This window comes from Pan paniscus, chromosome 14 (genome assembly GCF_029289425.2).
Source record: "Pan paniscus chromosome 14, NHGRI_mPanPan1-v2.0_pri, whole genome shotgun sequence".
Classification (NCBI taxonomy): Eukaryota; Metazoa; Chordata; class Mammalia; order Primates; family Hominidae; genus Pan; species Pan paniscus.
In genome coordinates, this window is record NC_073263.2 from 37,061,931 (window position 1) to 37,084,843 (window position 22,913).

General features: G+C 37.4%; 1 long non-coding RNA gene across 1 annotated transcript; it reads left to right on the forward strand.

Moving 5' to 3' along the window:
• Positions 1-2,683: 2,683 nt before the first annotated feature.
• On the forward strand, positions 2,684-20,051 carry LOC130540760 (uncharacterized). The gene is made up of 5 exons (XR_008954751.2): positions 2,684-2,708; positions 3,559-3,595; positions 15,578-15,648; positions 15,840-15,984; positions 16,248-20,051. It is a non-coding gene; the product is annotated as an uncharacterized LOC130540760 (long non-coding RNA).
• Positions 20,052-22,913: the final 2,862 nt, after the last annotated feature.

Genomic DNA, 22,913 nt, shown 5'->3' on the forward strand with positions numbered 1-22,913 from the left:
ATCTCTACTAAAAATACAAAAATTAATTGGGCATGGTGGCACACACCTGTAGTCCCAGCTATTTGGGAGGCTGAGACAGGAGAATGACTTGAACCTGGGAGGCAGATGTTGCAGTGAGCAGAGATCACGCCACTGCACTCCTGCCTGGGTGACAGAGCAAGACTCCATCTCAAAAAAAAAAAAAAAAGTAAATACGTTGGTTGATATAAATGAATATTAACTATAAAATATTACTGTTATGCCTAAGTTATATGTAGAATTTAAATGACTGACAACTATATTGCAAGAGGTCAAAGTTTGGGAAAATAAGGCTTACAGCTTCTAAGTTTTTAGCTGTATCAAGAAATTGGCAGCTTTCTTTGCCACTATCTCTGTGATTCTTCTAAATACCCATTACTGTTTTCTGACAGTCTGCCCAATGCCTTTTACGTGACAATAGATGACTCTTAACCCCATTCCAATAGATGAACTTGCTTTCTATTAATAAAGATTATTTTGCTGCTTCCACTTTTATAGCTACAATTAAATTGCAGAATATGTATAGCTTGAATATGTCCCCAAAAAGCATGCATTGGAAACTTAATCCCTAATGCAACAGTGTTAAGAGTTAGGGCCTACTGAGAAACAATTATGTCAAGAGGCCAGAATGAATGGATTAAGGCCATTATTGCAAGAGTGAGTTTGTTATAAAAAGGGGGAGTTCAATCTCTTTTGGCTTTCTCTCTTGCCCTATCTTTGCCTTTGCACCATGAGATGATACAGCAAGAAAGTCTTTGCAAAATGCCAACACCTTTTTATTGAACTTCCCAGCTTCCAGAACTGTGAAGCAATACATTTTTTTCATTATAAATTACTCAGCCTGTGGTCTTCTGTTATAGTTGCAAAAAACAGACTAAGACAGATTATTACCAAAAAAATCTGTTTTTCTTCAGAAATGGAATATGGTAGAGATGCATTATTTATACTGCAGTAACTTATGATGTGCCATTGCATTGTAAACTCTTAGCAGGTTCTTTTTCTTTATTCTGTATTAAAGCCAGACACTTCCTAAATTGGTATTGGCTTTCTTGATATAGTTTCTAGACTTTTTGCTTTTTGTCTTTCTCATGTGTGTATTATGAAAACATCCATGGCTATCTATATAGTCTTTCACATCTTCTCAAGGTTTGGCTTAAGTATACTAGTTCATATCCTCTGAAACTTGAAAGTGGTTAATTTGTAACCCTGTACAGATAGTATCAACTAATGTTTAGATTGTCTGGATCCCAAAGCAAAGATCTCAGAATGGAATGGCTTTTTTGATAATGGTTCATTTAATCTGTGGATGTTCAAAAGCAATATGGTTATTTTTTGCAGATAACTGAAAAAGGGATTCAAACCTGTCTACATGTTGTCCTTGCATACTGAAAAAAAAAAAAAAAAACCACGGTTAGAAAACACTTTGCAGAACTTACCCAATAGTTATTTATAGGGAGATCAATGTGCTATTTTCTAATGCATTTTCTTCTGCTTTTTGTTTTTCACTCTTTTTTCTTGCTCTTTTAGCAAGAAAAAACAGAAAACTGGATTTAGTCTTGACTTTTTAATATAATTATTCCAATTGTCCATTTTACTTCATTAAGTGTCACAGATAAAGATGTAGTATAATTTTGATCAAAAAAATAGGATTTAAAAAAACCAGGGTGTTTGAATAACTTAGTTTAAAAGTGCTTGTGTTTGCCTAAATATTCCAAATGAAGATCTTACATGTCTGAAATAAGCCTGACCATAAATAATGTTAAAAAATAAATATCAAACATATAAAAGGAGAAATAAAAGCAAATCACAATCCAAAACAAGTATTTCAAAAATACATATCTAGCCAGAGGAAATTGTTTTAGGAAAATTATTTTATGAATTTAATTTTAATAATTTCAATTTTCCTTAATTTCCTTCCAGTAATGAGAAAACTATTTTCCATATGGTTACCATTTTTTTTATATTCAATTACATTCTTGGGGGAAAGCTTCATTTGTTGTCATTTGTGGAATAATGCAATCTCATCATGGTGGCAGTTGAGAGTTCTGTGATCTGGATCTGACTCATTATGACACAGCTGTTTTAAAGAGTATCAAACATGATATCCCTCAATTCATTTCTCATTTATGTCTGAGCTTGGCTTAGGAATAGACTCAGATCAGAGTATGTGATGTGAGTATGGGCTGAGATTCAGGAAGGCTTAGATATGGAAGGGGACTGAGACAAGGACAGAGTTGGGTAAATAAATGAGGTGGCCTCAAGCTGAGATGTGGATTACAGACGAATTCATTGATGCATTTCAAAAGTGGAAAGGCAGGAGAAAATGAAATTCAATTTGCTTCATTTTAAAAATCGTAGCTCTAGAATTATATTATTCAAAAGGCATTAAAAATTCTAAATATTTTACTGTGGTTTTATTCTCTTTTTCTATAAAAAGATGGTATGTTCTCTCAAAAACCAACTATTTAGTAAGCATAGCATTATGACAAATAATTCTGAAAATGACAATCAAGTAATCAAGTTCTGTAAGTTCATGACCTATAAACAAATCAGAATGAGAAGTTTAAATATACTCCTTGTTTTCCCTTGCCCTTACATGGTAATCTGAGTTTGAGGAATAACTTCTGAATGTATTTATAGCAGGCAGATGGTTCTGTTGCCTACTGTTAGTTTGGAAAGAATAGAAGAAGGTATAGATAGGTGACTGGAGAAGGAAAACACTTTACTAAGCCGACATGAATAGAATGCAGATTTTTTAAAGCCAAATCAGCTTTGAAAATGTATATATAAAACTGTGCAAAAGAATTTCTCTAGTTTTTTCCTGTATTATTTAATGGTTGAAGGCTGTAGCCTTTTTTTTTTTTTTTTTTTGAGATGGAGTCTCACTCTGTCTCCCAGGCTGGAGTGCAGTGGCGCGATCTCGGCTCACTGCAAGTTCCGCCTCCCGGGTTCACGCCATTCTCCTGCCTCAGCCTCCCGAGTAGCTGGGACTACAGGTGCCCACCACCACGCCTGGCTAATTGTTTTGTATTTTAGTAGAGATGGGGTTTCACCGCGTTAGCCAAGATGGTCTCGATCTCCCTACCGCGTGATCTGACCGCCTCAGCCTCCCAAAGTGCTGGAATTACAGGCGCGAGCCACTGCGCCCGGCCGTAGACTTTTTTTTTCTTTAACAGTAAAAATATACCACTTCAAAACTTGCAGTCACAATTCCAGCTTGATTAGCCAAACCATATGGAATAACGTTTTTTTCTTCTTGTTTTTTTTTTGTTGTTTTTTTTTTTTTTTAAATCATGGAATTTATTTTGAAGAAAATATGGTTATCATTAATGTTACTTTTTATTTTCTTCCAATCTCCTATCTGATTCAAGTAATGAGTTTTAAATTTCTGTTTAGTAAGTTTATTGCAAATGTGCCAAAATTTGACATCTGCAATTCTTAGCAGATGCTATGTTAAGAAAAACAAAGTATTATTTTAATTGGGTATGATTTCAGGCTCATAAACAAAATAATGAAGTTTTTTTTCCTTTTGCTTCCCAGGAATAGATGTTCACCCAGACCAGTAGTTCTCAAACAGGTGAGCATATTAGAATTGAAGTTCACTTGGGAAACTTCTATAAATTGTAAATCTTTCCTTTCTCTCTCCAACACTCTTTCCAAGTTTCTTCCAGGTATTTTGCTATATCTCATGTTAAGCACAATTGCCAGCCATTGCAGTATGTTCTGGAGCTACAAGATCCATGAACTATTACACTTGCCTCAAAGACTTCCAGTTTCTTTCAATTCTGATAAAAAAATAAATGACATGATACAGTGGGATAAGTGCTATTATGGTAAAATGAACTTTATGAAGACAGCCTCTAAAACAAATTTGTGGGATAAGACAACTTATCAGAGGAAGTGAAATCTAAGTTGAGGGTTGAAAGATGACTGTAAGTTAACCAGTTATAAAAGGGGATTTTATGTGTGAGGGTGTATGTATTTAGGAGTGTGGTTTGAGTTTGAAGATTGTTGCAAAGAACATTTTAAGCAAATGTGTATTCTAAGAATATGCAAAAGTATGAAGGAAAGAGTCACGATATATTGAATACATTATTGTAGTTTGGAAAAATGGTGCATGATTAATGAAGTGAGAGAAGATATTTAGGAGATTGAGGCTGATTATAAAGAGCTGGAGGAAGGAGTTCACCCTTTATCCTGAAAAGATAAAGTGAAAACTTTAAATAACAGACATCATATTTGTGATTTTGAAAAATTATTGATAACAAAGAAGCAAGAGGCTGGAGGCAATTAGACGCTAATGTAGTGTCTTAGAAAATACCTGAAAGTGAGTAGTTCATAAAGAGCAGAAAACTATTTTCTCACCATGTTGGAGTCTGCAGAGTTCAAGATCAAGGTGCCAACAAATTCAGTTGTCTGGTGAGAGCTGCTCTCTGCTTCCAAGGTGCCTTGTTGCTGTGACCTCACATGGTGGAAGGTGGAAGAGCAAGCTAGCTGAACATTGTATAAAGTCTCTTTCTTTTATAAGACCTTTAATCTCATTCCTGAGGAAGGAGCCCTCAAGGCCTAATCAACTCTTACAGTCCCCACTTCTTAATACTTTCACATTAGCAACACCTGAATTTTGGAGAAGGCACATTCAAACCATAGCATGTAGTAATCCAGGTGAGAAATTATGGTAAAAAAAAATCATGAGAGTGTTAATGAAGAAAAGATTATGGAAACAAAATATTGAGTCCATATTTGCCTCATCTGGACGTGTGGAAAATTTTAATAAGATATTTTAGATATATTTTTACTCTACCACCCAGAAAATTTTCCTGAACAGTTTATAACATGAAGTATCTTGCTTCATGTAATACTTATAATTTATATATTTTAATGAATTATTTCAATAAAAATATTCATATGATTTTCTTTAAGAAAGCACCTCTCATGATTCCTTAGCCCTCTCCAAGTACTTCCCATTTTCTGTTCCCTTCAAAGGCAAATTTCTCAAAATTCACACTGCTGTGATTGTCTTGCTTTTCCTTTATCTGTTAATCCACTCTTGGATTCTGCTCCCAATATTTCCCTTGCCAAGGCCCATAATGACATCTAAATTGGAATAATCAGTGGATGTACTTTAGCCATCATTTGATCACTCTGTTCTGGAAACATTTGCTTCCCTTGAAACTATGACCTTGGTTTTTTACCCATCTCTTTTGCTTCTCTGTCTCAGTCTCTTGTCCTAGATGTTCCTCTTCTTACTAATCTCCAGCTACTGAAGTTCTTCAGGGCATGCATATATCTTCTTTCTTCTCTCTAATTTGTCTCCTAATCTAATTAATTTTTTTTTTTGAGATGGAGTCTTGCTCTGTCGCCCAGACTGGAGTGCAGTGGCACGATCTCAGTTCACTGCAAGCTCTGCCTCCAGGGTTCAAGAGATTATCCTTCCTTAGCCTCCCCAGTAGCTGGGACTACAGGTGCCTGCCACAAGGCCCAGCTAATTTTTTTGTATTTTTTTTTTTTTTTTAGTAGAGATGGGGTTTCACTGTGTTAGCCAGGATGGTCTCTATCTCCTGACCTCGTGATCTGCCTGCCTTGGCCTCCAAAAGTGCTGGGATTACAGGCATGAGCCAACGTGCCCGGCCTAATCTAATTAATTTTATAATTCCAAAAAATATCAGTGTGGCTATACATGAACAGATTATAGCTATTCTAGTTAAATTTTCTTATTTGAATTGTAAATTCTTGTGTTCAAAAACTTATTTGATATATCCATTTGATTGGTTATAAAGATCTCAAGAGTTTACAGAGGCACTAATCCTATTTACAAGGGCCCCATCCCTATGATCTACTCACCTTCCAAATGTCCCACCACTTAATACTATCACATTGGGGACTGGATTTCAATATATGAATTTTAGAAGGACACGAACATTCGGAGTATAGCAAGAAACAATAGTAATCTACTAAGCAGGTAATAGCTTGTATACACCTCAGTTTGTGACTTAATATAGATGTAGCAGTTCTTCAGAAATTTGTCTTTGGATAAGAAGTTAAATCTTATGTTTTGGGTGACTATTGCTAAAAATAAATTCCAAGTACTTTCTAAATTAGGAGAGATAATTCCCCTTTGAATTATATACTCCATTAAAACATTTTAGAGCTGAAAAAATAAAAGAAATAGATAACAATGAGCTTTTTAGATCACCCAGGCATAAATAAAGGATACTCAACTATAAAAATGACTAAACAAGGACTTGACGATTTTTCATAATTGATGTATGCTACTTGAATTTTCATTACTGCATATGATACTTGTATTTTCAGGAGTGCTGTGTTCTAAGAGAATAAATTTTGCTTTAAAAGATTTGAGAATATGACTGGGTGCAGTAGCTCACTCACACCTGTAATCTCAGCACTAGGAGGCCTAGGTGGGAGGATAATTTGAGCCCAGGAGTTCAAGACTAGACTGGGCAACATGGTGAAACTCTGTCTCTACAAAAATACTTGGTGACATGTGCCTTTAGTCCCAGCCACTCTGGAGGCTGAGGTGGGAGAATCACTTGAACCCTGGGAGGTTGAAGTTGCACTGAGCTGAGATTGTGCCACAGTACTTCAGCCTGGGTGATAAAGACTCTGTCCCAGCCAAAAAAAGAAAAAAAAGATAAGAGAGTAAGAAATTAGAATAAAAGCTTTTATGACTTACATTTCCTTGCCTGGATCAAGGAAAACTGTTTAAAAAAGCAGGGAAGGCAGATACAAGGGGCATTAGGTAAAGAGCTTATTGCTGCATAGGAGGGGAACACATCTACAGTGACAGATGAGGAGGCAGCTACATTTCACCTCTTGAGAGAATATCTGAACTATTATTAACCCACTTGATACCTAAGAACTGAGTTTTACCTAACCATATATGTTAAAATACTATCACACTATTAAGCTTCCCTGTTGCTCATCCAAACCTGACTATCTCCATGAAACAATGGACTCTCCTAATTACTTCCCTATATTATCATGCACCGCCTCTCATGACATTAACACAGAAGTCCTCAACATGTTACAGATTGTTGTGCACTGCAGTAGCTGTTTTATGTGAGACATCTGGGTCTTGATAAGTTATGTGCATTCTTATCACCACATTCTCTTGCCCAGAATGACTGGTCAAAAGAGTGAACACGGAACTGGTGGAAGATCAATTGCTCTCCCTTTTTTTGGCATTGACATATAAAACAATGTTTTCATCTAGGGTTTGTGGACTGAGATTATCAGTAGCCATGTTCCATACCCTAGGAACATACAGAGACAAAACAAAACAAAATAAAAAAACAAAAATCTAACTAGAAAGAGATAGAATCCCCAGTCCCAATTCCTAAATTTGTGGTGTGCAGCTCTTCCTTGACATCTGTCAGCTACTTGAGTGTATTTAGTTGTATATAAACTAATACTTTATTGTCTTGCTCAATTTATTATGGGTTGATTTTCTATTGTTTGCAAGCTAATGGATCCTAATAAATACATTAATATAAAAGCTGAGAAATGCAGCTAAAAATAGTAATATGTCATATCCAATTAGATGATGTGAGAACATAACATTTAAATTAACTTTTTCTATCTCCTATATGTCATGACTCATGAAATTGAGAGAAATAACATACCACAATAAATTTGGAATAATTCTGAATTCTGTGTCCAAGCACTTTGGTGTACTCTGTGCATATATGTGACAAGAATCTATTATTATGCTTAAGAATAGGTATTAATTGCAGTATTTGAAGAGTAAAACTCTACAAGTTTATGAGTTATCAGTAATTGTATTTAGAGTTGGATCTGCACTAGGGAGATCAGTTTCATAATGGGGCTATCATTTTGCCAAATGCAATAACAGTTAATTAACAACACATTATTAAGAGCCAAATAATCCTTAACAAAACAAAACAAAAATCTGGTGTGAATTTAAAGCAATATGTCCATGTGAAGGGAAAATACAGTTCTGGAGTTCTCAGAGTGTGTTCAACCTGGGATTGATTATAGTTTCTCACTTTACCAGTATAAAGAACGAGCAGGAAGATTTGAAGTAGGAAGCGATGTATGTGTACATGGAGTGGGCTGGTACAGTCAGGGACTAATAATGGTTGGCTAACATGGAGAGACTTTGAAGGAGAACTAACTAAAATACAACTTGTAAACTCTTAGGCATTTTCCTGTGACTAATAACCACCACCAGATGTGTACAGATGACAACAGCTTGAAAAGATTCTGAAATCACTTTTTTTTTTCCTCTGAATGTGTTGTTTACAGCTTTGTTGTCTAGGAATGTTTATTACAAATGGAGAGAAGTTGGACGGAGCCACAATTGGAAACACTACAATTCTGATTCAGGAGAAATATTTGAAAGGCCTTTAATAAAATTTTAAAATAAATTTATTTTAGTCATTCATTAAATGTAATCCATATGAAACGTTAGGAGCCATGGGGATACAAGGATGAGAAGAAAATGTGGCATTTTATCTAAAGTCTAAAATTTTTTAGGAAAGATGACATGATAATACAGCTTCATGTTTGCTGAACAAACTAATTCTGGAGAGAGACAAGATTGGCTAAGATATGTGACAAAAGAGAGGTTTCACCAAAGCACTCTGTGAGATCAGAAGAGGATGGGGTGGTTTGTCTGGGCATATCCACATGGGTGCCTGGGACGACGTGGGACTTGAGTGGAGACTTCAACATAAAGAGGAAAGAAACATCGGAAATATTATACCAAGCTCATCTAGGAAATGGGGAGTAATAAAATTTATGTCAGCATACACAGTATTTGTCAACTCTTAGAATGAGGTTAAGTTAATATTAATTTTCAAAGGGCATTTTAAATGTCTGAATAGAAGTGTAGACATTCTTCTATAGTTAAGTGAAAGTGTTCAAAGTCACTGAGCAATGGAGTGACATTATCAGAACTGAGTTTTAGAAATAAAAATGAATTGAATTTTTACAAATGAAATAAGACCAAGAGACATTCTAAGTAGGAAGTCCAATTGGGAAACTTGCCATAGTCTAAAAAACAAATCATAAGGATCCAAAGGATAGTAATGGGAGCAAAGGTCAGATTCAGGGAAAACGGAAAAATAAAAGAAATACAGCAAACAGGAGAATAGGACTAGAAGGCAGGCTCTTCACTAAGACACTCTTAAAGTCTTCATGTGTATGCCCATGTGTTCCTGATACCACTGGACTTTTCATCCTTGTCTTGTGCCCGTTTTCAAGAGAATTCTTCCAGCTTTTTCCCATTCAGTTTGATATTGGCTGTGGGTTTTTCATAGGTAGCTCTTATAATTTTAAAATACGTTCCTTTAACGCCTAGTTTGTTGAGGGGTTTTAACATGAAGGAATGTTGAATTTTATTGAAAGTCTTTTCTGCATCTATTGAAATAATTATGTGGTTTTTGTTTTTATTTTGTTTATGTGACAAATCACATTTAATGATTTGCATATGTTGAAGCAACCTAGTATCCCAGGAAGAAAGCCTACTTGATCATGATGCATTAGCGTTTGATGTGATGCTGGATTAGGTTTGCTAGCATTTTGTTGAAGATTTATGCATCAATGTTCATCAAGGATATTGTTCTGGAGTTTTTTTTTAATTGATGTGTATCAGGATGATGCTGGCCTCATAGAACGAGCTGGTGAAGAATTAATCCTCCCCAATTTTTGGCATAGTTTCAGTAAAAATGGTACCAGTTATTTATTCTTTTACATCTGGTAGAATTTGGCTGTGAATCTGTCTGGTCCTGGGCTTTTTTGGTTTGTAGACTTTTTATTACTGATTCAACTTTAGAACTCATTATTGGTCTGTTCAACGATTCAATTTCTTCCTGATTCAGCTTTGGAAAGTTGTATGTGTCCAGGAATTTATCCATTTCTTCTAGATTTTCTAGTGTGTCTGCAAAGAGCTGTTCAAAGTAGTCTCTGATACTATTTTTTTTTTTTGTATTTCTGTGGGGTCAGTGGTAATGTCCCCCTTTTGATTTCTAATTGTGTTATTTGGATCTTCTCTCTTTTTTAATAGTCTAGCTAGCAGTCTGTATATCTTACTAATTTTTTAAAGAACCAATTCCTGCATTCATTGAACTTTTGTATGGTTTTTCACATCTCACTTTCCTTCACTTCAGCTCTAATTTTGGTTAGTTCTTGTCTTCTGCTAGCTTTGGGGTTGGTTTATTCTTGCTTCTACAGTTCTTCTAGTTGTGATATTAGGTTGTTAACTTGGAATCTGTCCAACTTTTTGACGGGGGCATTTAGTGCTGTAAATTACCCTGTTAGTACTGCCTTACCTGTGTCCCAGAGATTCTGGTGTATTGTGTCTTTGTTCTCATTAGTTTCAAATAATTTCTTGATTTCTGCCTTAATTTCATTATTTATCAAAAAACCATTCCAGAGCAGGTTAATTTCTGTACAATTGTATGGTTTTGAGTGACTTTCTTTGTATTGATTTCTATTTTTATTGTGCTGTGGTCCAAGAACATGGTTGGTATCATTTTGGTTCTTTGGCATTTGCAAAAGATTGTTTTATGTCCTGTTGTGTGGTCTATATTACAGTATGTGCCATGTAGCCATGAGAAGAATGTATATTCTGTTGTTTTGGGGTAGGGAGTTTTATAGATGTCTATTAGGTCTATTTGGTCAAGTGTTCAGTTCAGGTACTGGATGTTTGTTAATTTTCTGCTTCTATTACGTGTCTAATACTGTCAGTAGCGTGTTGAAATCTCTCACTATTATTGTGTGGGAATGTAAGTCGCTTCATAAATCTCTAAGAATTTGCTTTATGAATCTGGGTGGTGCTATGTTTGGTGTGTATATACTCAGGATAGTTAGGTATTCTTTTTGAATTGAATCGTTTACCATTATTGGTGCAATGGTCATTGTGGTTTCAGACCATGAATTTTAAATCAGTATAACTAGGCTCAAACACATCTTTATTAATCAAAACAGGAACCATTATAATAAACACATTTTTGCCAATGAGAAATAAGTTTGTTTATTCCTGTAGTGTAAAAATCTGTGCTTTGGGATTTGACAAACTCTTGGAAAGCATTTTCTGCATCTTGCTTGTTGTGGAAGCATTTTCCCTGCAAAAAGTTGTCGGGATGCTTGAAGAAGTGGTAGTTGGTTGGTGAGAAGCAAATTTCATAGCTCAATTTGTTCAACTTTCAAAGCGTTGGTTGGGCAATGTGCATTCAGATGTTGTCATGGAAAAGAATCGGCCCCTTTCTGTTGACCAGTGCTGGCTGCAGGCGATGGAGTTTTCAGTGCATCTCATCGATTTACTGAGCATACTTCACAGATGTAATGGTTTCAATGGGATTCAGAAAGCTGTAGAAGATCAGACTGGCAGCAGACCACCAAACAGTGACCATGACCTCTTTTTGGTGCAAGCTTGGCTTTGGGAAGTTCTTTGGAGCTTCTTATCCGTCCAACCACTGAGCTGGTCATTGCTGGTTATTGTATAAAGTCCACTTTTTGTCACACGTCACAATCCAATTGAGAAATGGCTCATTGTTGCTGTGTAGAATAAGAGAAGATGACATTTCAAAACGACAAGTTTTTTTATTTTTGTTCAGCTCATGAGGCATCAATAAGCGGGTATTTACGGAGCTTTTTCACCTTTCCAATTTGCTTTAAATACCAAATGACCATAGGATGGTCAATATTGAGTTATTCAGCAACTTCTTGTGCAGTTGTAAGAGGATCAGCTTCGATGATCACTCTCAATTTGTCATTGTCAACTTCCATATCCTTTGAAAAACTTCTTGAACCACCACTGCACTGTAAATTTGTTAGCAGTTCCTGGGCCAAATGCGTTGTTGATGTTGCAAGTTGTTTCCATTGCTTTATGACCCATCTTGAACTTGAATAAGAAAATCGCTCAAATTTTCTTTTAGTCTAACATCATTTCCATAGCCTAAAATAAACATAACATAAACAGCAAGTAATAAGTCATTAGCAAAAAACCATAAAGCGAGAAATGCCCGTTAAAATGATGTATAACATAACCACATTTATTTAGCAATATATCCCAATATCAAATGGCAAATTCCAACAATGCAAAAACAGCAATTACTTTTGCACTCACCCAATATAACGCTCTTCTTTATCTTTTAAAAAAACCTTTGTCGGTTTAAAGTCCATTTTATCTAAAATTAGGATACCAGTCCCTGCTTTTTCTGTTTTCCATTTGCTTGGTAGATTTTTCTCCATCCCTTTATTCTGAGGCTATGCTGTCACTGCATGTAAGATTGGGTTTTGCTTCTTTATCCAGCATGCCACTCTGTGTCTTTTAATTGGGGGCATTTAGCCTGTTTACATACAAGGTTAATATTGGTATGTGCAGATTTGATCCCATCATTGTGTTGTTACTAGGTTGACTGGTTTGTGTGGTTGCTTTGTGGTGTCATTGGTCTGTGTACTTATGTATGTTTTTTTAGTGACTGGTAATCATCCTTTCTTTTCATATTTAGTGCACTTTTCAGGACCTCTTGTAAGGCAGGTTTGGTGAGCATTTGCTTTTGCTTAGCATTTGCTTGTCTGTAAAGGATCTTATTTCTCCTTCACTTACGGAGCTCAGTTTGGCAGGATACAAAATTCCTGGTTGGAAATTATCTTCTTCAAGAATGCTGAATATAAGCTCTGAATCTCTTTCTGGCTTGTAGTGTTTCTCCTGAAAGGCCAGCTGTTAGCCCGATGGGCTTCCCTTTGTAGGTGACCTGCCCCTTCTCTCTAGCTTCCTTTAACATTTTGTTCTCTCATTTTGACCTTATAAAATCTGATTATTGTGTCTTGGAGATGGTTCTCGCAGGAGTTCTCTGCATTTTCTGAATTTGAATATTGGTCTGTCTAGCAAGGGTGGGGAAGTTTTCATGGACGATATCCTGAAAAATGTTTTCCAAGTTGCTTGCTTTCTCCGCATCTCTTTCAGGAATGCCAGTGAGTCACAGGTTTGCTCTCTTTACATAATCCCATGTTTCTCAGAGGTTTTGTTCATTCTTTTTTATCCTTTTTTCTTCTTTTTTTCTGACTATTTCAGAGAGTCAGTCTTCAGGCTCTGAGATTCTTTCCTCAGCTTGGTCTATTCTGCTGTTAACACAATTTCATTATGTAATTCTTTTTTTTTTTTTTTTTTTTTTTTTTTGAGGCGGAGTCTCACTCTGTCACCTAGGCTGGAGTGCAGTGGCATGATCTCTGCTCACTGCAAGCTCCACCTCCCAGGTTCACACCATTCTCCTGCCTCAGCCTCCCGAGTAGCTGGGACTACAGGAGCCCGCCACCACGCAAAGCTAATTTTTTTGTATTTTTAGTAGAGACAGGGTTTCACCGTGTTAGCCAGGATGGTCTCGATCTCCTGACCTTGTGATCCGCCTGCCTTGGCCTCCCAAAGTGCTGGGATTATGTAATTCTTTTACTTTGTTTTACAGCTCTATCAGGTCAGTTTAGTTCTTTTACATGATGGCTTTTTTTTTTTTTTTTAATCATTCAGCTCCTGTAACATTTTATTGTGATGCTCTGCTTCCTTGGATTGGGTTTCTATGTTCTCATGAATGTTGAGGATCTTTGTTTTTATCCTTATTCTGAATTATATTTCTGTCATTTCAGCTATTTCAGCCCCTAGAACCACCCTTGCTGGAGAACTAGTGTGGTCATTTGTCTCTTGGGGGGTCCACCACAGAGAGATGTGGAGCCACTATCAATCAGTGTGATTGGCCCAGGATGGGGCATCTGTGCTATAGGCCCAAGCTGGGAGAGACTTGCCTGGTGACTAGCAGCAGTGGGGTGGAGCGCGGGGGGAGACCTGGGAAAGACAGACTTCCTCTCTTCATTAGGGTGGCTGCATCTTGCTGAATCTGTGTGTAAAGCACTCAGGGTCTTTGCTTCTTCCCTGATCTGAGGGCAGCAAGGGCAGTACCACTGCAGTGGCAGTTGTAGTGGGGCTTTCAGTTGCCTCTGGGAGCTCCACCTCAGAGAAACAAAGAGTTGCTGCTGCTGGAAATATTCAGCCAAGGGGTGGGGCAATTGCTCTGCTGGCCCAAGCTACAGGCTCTGCTTGGTGAAGAGTCAGAGAACAAGGGCTCACAGGGAGAAGAGACTGGGCTCCTCTCCATATGCTGACTGTAGTGTGCTGGAAGCTCAGGCGAACCCCTCAAAGTCTTTGTTTCTTCTTAGATCAAGGGCAGCAGGGGCAGGACCATTGTTTTGGCAGTAGTAGGGGGGCTGTCACTTGCCTCTGGGAGCCTCTTCTCAGGAAACACAGAGCCACTAGCAGTGGGAATGTTCAGCCAGGGATGGGGTGGTTGTTCTTGGTACCAAGCCAGGGGCCCTGCTTGGTGAGGGGAGAAGGTGAGGTCTCACAGGGAAGAGAGACTGGACTTCTCTTCGAATGGGCTGCAGTATACTGGTGGTGCCAGAATAACAATTAGACTCTTTATTTCTTCTCTCATCCAAGGGTGATTAGGGCAGTACCTCTGCAGCTGCAATGGCAGAAGGGTTGTGGATTCTCTCTGGGAATTTCTTAGAGAAATGCAGAGCTGCTTCTGACTGAAGTGTTCAAGGGGGAGTAAGGGAATTGTGCTGGAGTTGGAAGGTCCCACCCAGTGAAGAGAAGCAAGGACAGAAACCCACATGGAGAAGAGTCTGGCCACTTTTCTGTGGGATGGCTGCACTGTGCTGGGAGCCACACCACTGCCTACTCACCACATACTCCCCAGAACTCACAGGGTATAGTGGCAAGGGCTGTGAGACAGCAAGAATGGCATCTGGCCTCTCACTCTTAGAGCTCTGTCCCAGGAAAGTGCAGAGCTGCTACTGGCCCAAGATCTTTGGTGGGATGTGGCTGGAGTCCCAGTTTGGTGGGTCTTGCCCCATGAGGAAAAGCAGGAGCCATCTGGGAGCCACGTAAAAAATAGCCTGACTGCTTTTCGATGGGATGGCTACACTGCAATGGAGATCCACGCCTCTCCCTAATCACTACTCAAGCCTGAAGGCTGTGGAGGCGGGGGCTGCAAGACAGCAAAAATGCTGGCCAGCCTCTCTTTCTGGGAGCTTTATCCCAGAGAATTACAGAGCTGTTAGTTGCTTAGAGTCCAGAGGGTTGGTGGCTGGAGACCCAGGCAGGTGGGCCTTAGCCTGTGAGATGCAGTGGAGGTGAGGCTTGCAGTCCATTGCTGCTCAGGACCCTGGATTTAGTTCCTTTCCTGTGGGCATGTGAGAGAATCTTTCCTCCTCCACAGCCAGAGCTGCTGCTGCTAATCTGGGATGTCCAGGGAATCAAGGCTCCAGGGACTCTGCATGTGCCTGAGCGGCAACTCTGCCCAGACTCCCCATAGCTCTCTGTGTTGGTCTGGAGCCCCTGGTTGGGGGCTCACTGGGCATCTCCTGAGTTCAGGGTTGCAAAGGTCCATGGAAGAATTGTGGGTGTCCAGGGACTCTTACTCATTCATCATTTTCCCATGGTGAGGAAGACTCCCCTGACTTTGTGATACTCTCAGGTGGGTGGTCATCCTGTCTTGCTCCTCTCCATTCTCCTTAGGTCGAGTTGTTTCCTTGATGAATCCCAATGTGTCTACCGAGATGTTCCAGTTGAAGATCTAGTAATTAAAGGTATTTGTTATTCAATGAATATTGTAGTATAAACTATTAATTTCTGCCTCAGCCTTTCAAGACTCTATAAATTAATTGTTCTAATGCTTCTCCTATGCTTGGCAAGAAAATTGGTTAGAGAAATATAGTTAGAGAAATAGTAGAAGAAAATCCACTGATTTTATTTTTCTCTTTATGTTAATTTTTTGAAGGTCTCTTTACACCAGAGCTAAGATCACGAATAAAGGAGCAGCTTTGGGTTTGCAGAGATTACACAGGAATGTATGTTTCTGGCAGGTCATTTGCCATCTTTGCAAGGAGTGTACATGGATGTCATCATTACAAAGGATGTGAGAGGTAATTGCTTTATTGTATTAAGAGAAGCAAACAGAAATCATAGTTCAAATGATTGCAACTCAAGTTTTGGCAATATTAATGAACTTCAGGAAAAATTTAATTGAACTCTGTTAGAGCAAAATAAGTTAGTGACTTAATATTTTAATCAAATGATGTATTTTTCTGCCATATTAAGAAAAAAATTCTGGGTTTTTTTTGGTAATAAAAATGGCCTAATGAACAGTTTCTAAAGTTAACCAAATGAAGTTTAAATTACTTTTCAGGAAAAATTTATTCAAGAAGCACTTATTAAAATTTCTTCCACTGAGCTGGATCCTTAATTTACATACTTGTTTGTAGATTCTGTTTCTCTTTAAGTATTTTTTAAAAATTCATATGGAATATTTCTTATAATCCCAAGTTTATTGTTGTTACGGTCAACCACTAATTACTTGATGAATGTAATATAAAATTGTTTATCATTTATGAAGTCTCTTAGTTACCTTTTGATACAGTTTGGCTGTGTACTCACCCAAGTCTCATCTTGAATTGTAGCTCTCATAATCCCCACGTGTTGTGGGAGGGACCTGATGGGAGGTAATTGAATTATATGGGTGGGTTTTCCTATGTTCTTGTGATAGTGAATAAGTCTTATGAGATCTGATGGTTTTATAAAGGGCAGTTCCCCTGCACATACTCTCTTGCTTGCTGCCATGTAAATGTGCCTTTGTTCCTCCTTCACCTTCTGGGATGATTATGGGGCCTCCTTAGCCATGGGGACTGTGCCATTAAACCTCTTTTTCTTTATAAATTACCCAGCCTTGGGTATTTCTTCATAGCAGTATAAAAATGGATTAATACAGTAAATTGGTACTGGTAGAGTGGGGTACTGCTATTAAGATATCTGAAAATGTGGAAGCAACATTGGAACTGGGTAACAGGCAGAGGTTAGAACAATTTGGAGGGCTCAGAAGAAGACAGGAAGATGTGGGAAAGTTTGGAACTTCCTAGAGACCTGTTGAATTGCTTTCACTATAATGCTGATAGTAATATGGACAATAAAATCCAGGCTAAGGTGGTCTCAGATTGAGATGAGGAATTTGTTGGAAACTGGAGTAAAGGTCACTCTTGCTATGCAAAGAGATGTACTGCATTTTACCCCCACCCTAGAGATCTGTGGAACTTTGAACTTGAGAGAGATGATTTAGTGTATCTGGTAGAAGAAATTTCTAAGCAGCAAAGTGTTCAAGAAGTAACAGTGCATAAAAGTTTGGAAAATATGCAGCTTGACAATGTGGTAGAATAAAAAGCCCATTTTCTGGGGAGAAATTCAAGCCACTGCAGAAATTTGCACAAGTAATGAGGAACCAAAGGGTAATCCCCAAGACAATGGGGAAAATGTCTCCAGGGCATATGAGAGACCTTCACAGCAGCCCCTCCCATCACAGGCTCAGGGACCTGGGAGGAAAAAATGGTTTTGTGGGCCTGGTTCAGGGCTTCCTTCTTGTGTGCAGCCTAGGGACTTGGTGCCCTGTGTCCCAAATGCTCCAGTCATGGCTAAAAGTGACCAAAGTACAGCTCAGGTCATTGCTTCAGAAAGTGCGAGTCCCAAAGTCTTGACAGCTTCCACATGGTGTTGGTTCTGTGAGTGCACAGAAGTTGAGAACTGAGTTTTGGGAACCTCTGCCTAGTTTTCAGAGGATGTATGGAAATACCTGGATGTCAAGGCAGAGGTGTGCTGCAGGGGTGGAGCCCTCATGGAGAACCTCTGCTAGGGCAGTGCAGAAGGGAAATGTAGGGTGGGAGCCTCCACACAGTGTCCCTATTGGGGTACTTCCTTGTGGAGCTGTGAGAAGAAGGCCATCATCCTCCAGATCCTGGAATGGTAGATCCATTGAAAGCTTGAACTGTGCACCTAAAGAAGCCACAGACACTCAATGCCAGCCCAGGAAAGCGGCCAGGAGGGAGGCTGTACCCTGCAAAGCCACAGGGGCAGAGCTCTCCGAGGCTGTGGGAGCCCACCTCCTGTATCAGCATGACCTGGATGTGAAACATGGAGTCAAAGGAGATCATTTTGGAGCTTTAAGATTTGACTGCCCCACTGGATTTTGGACTTGCATTGGTCCTGCAGCCCCTTCGTTTTAATTAATTTCTCCTGTTTGGAATGGCTGTATTCACCCAATGCCTGTACCCCTATTTTATCTAGGAAGTAACTAACTTGCTCTTGATTTAACAGGCTCATCGGCAGAAGGAACTTGCCTTGTCTCAGATGAGACTTTGGATATAGACTTTTGAGTAAATGCTGAAATGAGATAACACTTTGGGGGACTGTTGGGAAGGCATGGTTGGTTTTGAAATGTGAGGACATGAGATGTGGGAGGGGCTGGGGGTGGAATGATATGGTTTGACTGTGTCCCAACCCAAATCTCATCTTGAATTGTAGCTCCCACAGTTCCCATGTATCCTAGGAGGGACCCGATGGGAGGTAATTGAATCATAGGGGTGGGTTTTCCCCTCCTGTCCTCATGATACTGAATAAGTCTCATGAGACCTGATGGTTTTATAAAGAGTAGTTCCTCTAAACATGTTCTCTTCCCTGCCACCATGTAAGATGTGCCTTTGCTACTCCTTCACCTTCTGTGATAATTTTGAGGCCTCCCTAGCCATGGGGACTGTGAGTCCATTAAACCTCTTTTTCTCTATAAATTACCCAGTCTTGGGTATTTCTTCATAGCAGTAAAAAAATAGACTAATACACTCTTTATCTTTCAGACTTTTCTATATTTTTATAACTTTTTGTGAGACTTCATAAAAGTTTAGAAAATGCATTAGTTAATTGTGTTATTGCTAAAAGTGAAAGTCATCTGGCAGTCTTATTCACATATGGCCTAGTTTTTCAAGAGTTTTTCAGAACTTAGGTTGGCTAGAAAATCACCAGTCTTTTCTCATTATATTGTAGAAATTTCATCAGTGAGTATTATCAGATGTTGTGTAAGACCTTACAAAGACCCCACAGAAGTAAAGGCAATAATCCTATATGTAAAAAAACAAATTGATAACACAAACAAAAAACAAAACAAAACAAACTAAAAAGTACTGAAACTTCAAGAAATGTTTTTCCAATAATTGAAAATAAATAGCTGTTTGGATGAGTATAAAAATAAATCTCAATAAATTAAATTCAGCTGCCATTTTTGAATAATTAATTGGTATATGTTGGATTATGTGTGCATATTGTGTAACAATGATACTGGCTGTAAGATAGCTCATATTGGGTTCTTTTTCTGCTACCTATAATAGATTTGTGAGTGTCTTACAATACTTTCCAGTCTGGTTCATCTTATATTTAGCATTTTCTAGTTGGCTGCTCCTATGTAAAGGTGAAGTTTATGATTATAAAGTGGAGTTAATATAACTAAATGCTATGGCAGAGGATGTTGCACTTTTGAAAAATGGAATAACAGGGACCATATTTTCTCTTCTGAGTAAAACCATTTTTAAAAAACAAAAATAAATTTTAAAAACAGGGCTGGGAGCAGTGGCTCACACCTATAATTCCAGCACTTTGGGATGCTGAGGTGGGCGGATCACTTGAGGTCAGGGGTTTGAGACCAGCCTAGCCAACATGGCAAAATCCCATCTCTACTAAAAATACAATAATTAGCCAGGCATGGTGGCATGTGCCTGAATTCCCAACTGCTCAGGTGGCTGAGATACAAGAATTGCTTGAACCCGGAAAAAAAATAAAGAACAGTTTTCAAAATGCTGGGTATCAGACAATGAATCACAGTGATTCTTTGGATATAAAAAGAAAAGTGAGATGAGCCCTGTGATTGCCCCCAGCTTTCTGTCTTTTCCTAGGCTGCAGTGCAGGAATGGGAAATCCAGGTGAATCTTGGCAGACAAGATGGAGCTGAGTATTGAAGGAGGCCAAGAAAATAGAGTTCAAAATACCGAGGACCAGAGAGGACAGAGCTGTAGAGACAGAGAACTCTGGAGATCCATAGAGGGTTCACCTAAGTATTCAGCAGAATACTGATCAACACATGCATATGAGAAAACTAATAAAGGTCAGAGAAAGAACCATCTGAAAAATTAGAGAAAACAATTTCTCACATAAAGCCTTAAATAGCACCTATTCCCACCATCTAGATTTTGAAACTTCATAATTCACTGGACATTGGGAATAGTTCTAAGAAGAGTCGTGCCTAAATTGGAGGGAATAATTAACTCCAGATTATACACAGATCTGACTCTGCTTAATAAACCTTAAAAACAAGACCCCAGTGAATTAAACTGTTTCCATAACCAAACTATAATCTTAGAACAAAGTGCAGGAATATTTATAGAAGTACAAAAACGTCCAGCACCCAGCAAGGCAAAATTTACAATGTTTGGCAACCAGAGATTACCAGGCATGAAAAGAAACAGGAAAATACGGTGCAAAATGAGGGAAAAAAAATAACCAACTAAACTTACCCAGATCTGGCGCAATTATTAGAATTAGCAGAAGACATTAAACAGTTACGATAATTATAGTCCATATGTTAAAAAAGTTATGTAGAGACAGGAGACACAAACACACACAGTTTAGAAACTAAAAAATAACGATCAAATTGAAGTCAAATTAAGTAGACAAAAGGCAATGACACATATTATGGTGGAAATCAGCAAAGCAGAAAACAGGAACATGACACAGAAAATTAATGAAACCAACCGATTGTTTTTTGAACAAAATCAACAAATTGATTGAAGACTTAGTAGATTGGTTAGGGAAATAAGAGAGGACACAAATTACCAGTTTCAGGAATGAGAGAGGTAACATCACTAAGATATTTGAAGGATTATAACGGAATATTTTGAACAATACAATAAATTTGACAATTGTGTGAAATAGACAAGTTTCATTCCTTGAAAGACACAAACTACGAAATATCACTCAAGAAAAAATAGGTAATCAGCATAACCCTTTATTTATTAAATAAAGAGAATTTGTATTTAGAAACCTTCCCTCAAAGACAACTGCAGGCCTAGATAACTTCACTGGTGAATTCTACCAAATGTTTAAGGAAGAAAACAACAGACTTAAAGTTGAAAGACTGAATGCTTTTTTCTAAGATCACAAAGATCAAACACGTCTACTCTTACCACTTCTACTCGATATTGTTCCACTATTCAACATCAACCTGTGAGATAAGAAAGGAAAATATAAACAGCATCCAGATCACAGAGACAGAGGTAAAATTATCTTTATTTGCAAACAGCATAATTATCTATGTATAAAATACTGTATAATCTTAAAAATACTAGAATTAATTTCATACTAGAATTAAACCTTGAATTTAACAAGGTTACAGAATACAAGATGAAAATACAGAAAGTAAACAATCAGAAATTTAATAAAAACAATGCCATTTATAATTCCATCAAAAATTGAAATCTTTATAATATTTTCTCACCAATGCTTTATCATTTTAAGTTTACAGGTCTTCCACATCTTTTGTCAAGTTCTCCCTAAGTATTTAAAGATGTGGAAGACCTGTAAACTTAGAATGATAAAGCATTGGTGAGAAAATAAGGAAGACCCTAAGTAAACTAACAGATATGTTTTGTTCATGGTTTGGAGACTAAATATTATAAAGATTTCAATTAACGCCAAATTGATCTGTAGATTCAACACAGTCCCAATTACTAATCCAGCAGATATTTTTATTTTTTTAAATAGAAAATTGCCAAGCTGATGTAAAAATTCCATGGAAATGCAAATAACTTAAAATAGCCAAAACAACTTTGAAAAGGATGAATGAAATTGGGGATTTACCCTTTTTGATTTTATGACTTATTTTAAACGTACAGTAATCAAGTCAGTGTGGTATTTGCAATAAGAAACACAAATAGATGAATTGAACAAAAAGAAAGAATAGAAATAAAGTAACAGAAATAGACCTAAAAAATGTGGCCCTTTTTATAAATATGCAAAGGCAAATCAGTAGAGAAAGAATCGTTTTTTCAGAAAATGGAATTGGAATAACTGGTAACCTATAGAAAAAAAAAGAACCATTCCTTTAACCATGAACACTTTTTTTTAACATTACACTTAATGTAGAAAAAACTAATAAATCTTATAAGAGAAAGTGTATTAGAACATTTTTGTGACTTTCAGTGAACATAGTATTTCTTTAATGACACGAAAAACACAACCCATGAAAAAAAAAGAGATAAATTTGACTTCAGTGTTTTGAAAATACTGTTAAGAGAATGAAAAGAAAGTTCACATGCTTGGAGAAAACATTTCACCTTACATATCTGATAAAAAATTTGTATTCAAAATGTAGAAGAAACTCAAAATTCAATAATACTAATTTTAAAAAATGAATCTAATTAATATTTGGCAAAATATTTGAACAGATCACTAAAGATGCAGAGGAAAGAAGACTCTAATACACTATTGACAGGAATGTTAATTATTACAACCTCTATGGGAAATGATATGGAAATTTCTCAAAGAACTAAAAATAAAGTTATCATTCAATCCAGCCATCCCTCTATGGTGTATTTACCCAAAGGAAAATAAATCAATATATTAAAAAGGTACCTGCACTTGTATGTTTATTGCAACCCTATCAACAATATCAAAGATATGGAATCAACTGAGTGTCCATCCACAGATGATTGGATAAAGAAAAGGCAATACTTCTACTCAATGGAATACTATTTATTCCACAAAAATGAAATCATGTCTTTTGCAGAAACATGGATGAAACTGAAGGCCATTATCTTAAGTGAAACAAGTCAGATGCATAAAGGCAAATATTGGTGTTCTCATTCATGTGGGAGCTAAATAATTTGTACACATGGACATGGAGAGTGTAATGATAGATAATGGACACTTGGAAGGGTGAAGATGGGGAGAGGATGATGAGAAATTACTTAATGGATACAATGTGTGT